The sequence below is a fragment of the Syngnathoides biaculeatus genome, chromosome 3 (assembly GCF_019802595.1).
Source record: "Syngnathoides biaculeatus isolate LvHL_M chromosome 3, ASM1980259v1, whole genome shotgun sequence".
NCBI lineage: Eukaryota > Metazoa > Chordata > Actinopteri > Syngnathiformes > Syngnathidae > Syngnathoides > Syngnathoides biaculeatus.
This window is the reverse complement of record NC_084642.1, coordinates 40,727,880-40,732,464: the sequence shown is the minus strand read 5'-3', so window position 1 is coordinate 40,732,464 and position 4,585 is coordinate 40,727,880. Positions and strand designations below refer to the sequence as shown.

The 4,585-nt window shown below is 43.0% G+C and overlaps 2 non-coding genes across 2 annotated transcripts; one reads left to right on the top strand and one right to left on the bottom strand.

Moving 5' to 3' along the window:
* Positions 1-1,682: 1,682 nt before the first annotated feature.
* trnat-agu (transfer RNA threonine (anticodon AGU)) lies at positions 1,683-1,755 on the bottom strand. Its single transcript has one exon. It is a non-coding gene; the product is annotated as a tRNA-Thr (tRNA).
* A 1,670-nt stretch (positions 1,756-3,425) lies between these two features.
* Positions 3,426-3,497, top strand: trnam-cau (transfer RNA methionine (anticodon CAU)). The gene has a single exon. It is a non-coding gene; the product is annotated as a tRNA-Met (tRNA).
* The last annotated feature ends 1,088 nt before the right edge of the window (positions 3,498-4,585 follow it).

Genomic DNA, 4,585 nt, shown 5'->3' with positions numbered 1-4,585 from the left:
GGATGGATCCAACATGTCCTCTTAGGGTCAACATGCTCACATTCCACACCATAATATCTTTGCCTTTCAATCTGTCTTTTAAAGGTCGAGGATGGTCTGGTGATTGACGTGGGAGTCAGCAAATGAGAATGTAGAGCTGGCTGACTGTTAACTTTAGCCATTCTGAAATGATCCAGGATATTTATTGGTCTAAACATGAATCAAACACGTGTCAGAAATTTTTCTATTCAGTTCCTTCAAGAAAAAACTAAATTAATTGGAACATGGAAGAGTTGAACTGTTGTGTATTCGAAGTTTTTGAGAGGTTGAATTGAATTTCCATTTTCACGGTTGTTTGACTGTTTTAAAAAAATAACATCTAATTCTGTTTTGTTTTGTTTAACAGTAAACTTAAACATGGAGTGGCATGAAAAATCTTGAAGGCACCATTTTTTTTTTTCTTGGGATGAATTGTTCACTATTTTCCAAACTGCTGCCTATTGTGAAGTGAATTGACTCATATAAAGGTTGGATGAAGTTTACACCAGTAAGTCAAAGTAAAAGCAAATCATCTAAATGATTGCTCGTACCTTAAAAAACGTGTGCAAGATCACTTTTGGAGGTGCCAATCGTCCAGGGGTGGGCAAACTATGGCCCGCGAGTACACGTTTCATGGAGCTCAAGTATGTACAGGACATACGTTGTCCTTTTCTCTGTTTTATCGACTAATTTGTTTACTCGATAGGGACTAGTATTCTTGAGGTTTGGTTCTGCCGCAGTCACTCAGTTGCGCAAATGCACTCATTCCTCATGAGTGAGTGAGTTTCGTATTCACCATCGATGTCTTATCTATCTCCTGTTAAGCCGGTGCCACTTTATCGAGAGCAGAGCAAAGCATTTTTTTTAATTGGAAGCAGATGTATGATAATTATATTCACAATTATATTCACAATTATTCCTACAGCCTTGCATACTTGGTTTGGACAAGCAAATAAATGCAATTTGTAACCAGAACCCCTGGTGATAAACCCTGGTGGTCACCTATGACATGGCTGACTGAGCCAGCACCAAATAAGTCATAGAATTCCTTTGAAGTAGACTTGTCTCTCTTACTTTCTAAGCTCAGACCTTGATCCTCCTCACTTAGGTTTTCCATCCATCCATCCATCCATCCATCCATCCTCCATCCATCCATCCATCAATCCATCCATCCATCCATTTCTTTCACGCTTGTCCTCACAAGGGTCACGGGAAATGCTGGAGCCTATCCCAGCTGTCAAAAGGCAGGAGGCGCAGTACACCCTGAACTGGTTGCCAGCCAATCGCAGGGCACATAAAGACAAACAGCCGCACACACAATCACACCAAGGGGCAATTCAGAGTGTCCAATTACTGTTGCATGTTTTTGGGATGTGGGAGGAAACCGGAGTGCCCGGAGAAAATCCACTTAGGCACGGGGAGAACATGCAAACTCCACACAGGCGGGGCTAGGATCTAGCCCGGGTCCTCAGAACTGTGTTTACCAGGTGATCCACCCACTTGGGTTTTATTTTATATCATACACATACTTATCTTACATAGTGCCAAAATACACAACAAGAGTCAAAAGAAGAAGGTGGTTTTTGAGCCACCATGCAGGGAAACCAATCAAAGTTTTCATTATGTGCTTGACCAAAGCAAAATTTGCAGGTAACATTACTTAGAGGCTCCAGTGAGAATTGAACTCACGACCCCTGGTTTACTAGACCAATGCTCTAACCACTGAGCTATGGAGCCTTTGGCTTTGGCCTGAGAGGAAAAACTTTCACCCCACCCGTCAGATGATCATGCTATTTCGTAGAGGATTCATTTTATGTTGCGCTTGGCTGGGAGGGGTGTGGAGGGTTGAAGTTTTGGTCTGATCTCATTTTTAATTTGGTCCTCTGATTGTTTGAAGAACACTGAGGATCTGTCTGCACCTTGAGTGAGAAAGAGAGAGAGGATCATTCTGACTGAGGATCATGGTCTCAGGTTTGGAGGTGCTGATTCTCACCCCGCCGCTTCACACTCGGCTGCAAACCACTCCAGTGAGCGTTGGCATCACGGCTTGATGAAGCCAACAGAGCCACATCATCTGCAAAGAGCAGAGAAGCGATCCTGAGCCACCAAACCAGACCGTTTGTTGTTTTATTTAATATCCACGTTAAAAAAAAAAAATCAAGATAGGGTGCTTTATTGGCCGGCACGGTGGAGCAACTGTTCAGCATATGGCTCACAGTTCTGAGGACACGGGTTCAATCCCAGCCCTCCCTGTTTGGAGTTTGCATGTTCTCCCCATGCCTGTGTGGGTTTTCTCCAGGCACTTCGGTTACCTCCCACATCCCAAAAACATGCAGCATCTCTACCTCTTTTGTCTCTCTCATCTCTTTTTTTTCCTCTCACATCTCTTATCTTCTTTTTTCTCTCATCTGTTTTATCTCATTTGTGAGGTGAGAGTAACAATGTAGAGGTAAATTGACAGTTTAGGTTTTAGACTTGGGGAATCGTCCCTGGGTGGGCTCGAACCACCAACCGCTTGGTTAACAGCCGAATGCCCTAACCAATTGCGCCACAGAGAAGCCCTTAGATGTACTTTTTGGGGCTTTGGATCGACTCACATCCTACAAAAGCCAGGTAAATGTTACATTGGGGGACCGTCCCTGGGTGGGTTCGAGCCATCAACCCCTCAGTTAACAGCCAAACAGTAACAAAAACATGTAAAAAATGTTTACATGAAAAAAATAATAATAATAATAAAAAGTTATCACGAACACAACACTGACATACAATACATCTTTGAGACAGTCAACAGCCTGGAGGAGGCAACAGGCAAAACAAGGAAATGAGTGGGACAAGGGAAATTGACCCCTCCGTAGAAATTGCGTCATCCACGTCGCTGACCAATCAGAAGCCAGAGATCTGCATAAACCACGCCCTTTTTGGACCCGCAGTTCCCTCAGACAACGTTGCATGGTCCAGTTTTGCTTTTGTTAGCCTTTGTTAGCCTAACCCAAATACACGATATATTTGGGTTCTTTAACAATAGATATGGTTAAGAGGTGTAGTCACGGACTTTGTAATAGTGACGACAGTACTGTAAACTTTCACTTTTGTATCTGCATTGTTGCATTTGACTTATCGGCTGATTGCTGTGAGCAGGATGGCTGCGTTCATCAGGGTTCAATCCAAAATGTCCCATCATCGTGGTGGCATTAGGATTTTAAACGTATTCAATAATTGCCACTTTTTAAAGTCTTTCTCATCGTGATAATTATTGTGCAATTCAGACTTGTGTTTTCATTGCCTTAATTCATTTCAATTTCATTTCAAATACCAAACGTGTCTTGGAGTTTGATGCAGGCATGAAACAGGTCAGCCATATTCTTTTCAGACGGGTATGAAAGTACATACAAAAATCTGGTCGGTATAGCAGAGTGGCGCAGCGGAAGCGTGCTGGGCCCATAACCCAGAGGTCGATGGATCGAAACCATCCTCTGCTAACAGGCTGTAATTTGCCATTGTTCTTCAGTGAGAAACAAAAACTTGGCTCCTTATTGACTGAGGGCCACTTCCTCAATAATTGTCTGACTGGAGACAGATGCGTGAGTATTTTACTGCCAAAGTTTCCACTCTGGACAGGGTCACTGGTCTGCATCACATCGTATCTGACATGCAAATCTATCAACACGTTCCACCAAGGCAATCTTTGTGTGGAGAGGAAACACCACCTACAACCAATTGTTAATGTTCATCCCATTTAAAGATTAAAAATGCAATTAAATATTAAACTCATTATACATCTGCTCAACACTGCACCAAACATTATTTGGTTGTAAGAAATTAAATTGATTCCAACCTGAAAAGCGTCGCTTATTATTGGTATTCATAATGCAAAACGATCATTCTCACTTTCATCTCCTCACAATCGAATTTTCAACCATCGGGATGCAACTAATACACACTCGTGTTCAAAATAATACCAAACCAATGTCATTCACCAGATTAATGCACATTTTCAGTTTATATTTTGTTGGTACTATTCAAACAACGGTGGTGCAGCTGTCGAGGAACGGGATTCAAATCCTGGGCCCTGCCTGTATGAAAATCCCAAAAACATTCAAGCGTTCATTGGAGACTCTAAATTGCTGTCAGGTGTGATCGTGAGTGCGACTGTTGTCTGTCTCCATGTGCCCTGCCCTGATTGGCTGGCAACCAGTTCAGGGTGTACCCTGCCCCCTGCCTGATGGGAGCTGGGATAGTCTGCAGCACTTGCGGCCCCTTGTGAGGATAAGCGGCTCAGAAAATGGATGGATGGCACAAGTAGGAAATCTCAATGTGTTCCTTTTCACCAATGAAGTGACGTTAGCTTGGAATGGTTAGCAATGTGCAAATGATGCTCAGGCTTTGGATCTTGTGTTGCTCTTCCTGAAGCCCAGTGATTTGAAACGCTGTCAGTGTGAGAAGTATGATGTCGTGTTGGATCGCATGTCCTGCTGGAATCCCCCAAACATTTTGATTTTGTTTGAGTCTTGCTCAGACTCAATTTTGAAACAAGGAGCAGTCACAGGTGTGGTACACATCTCCATCG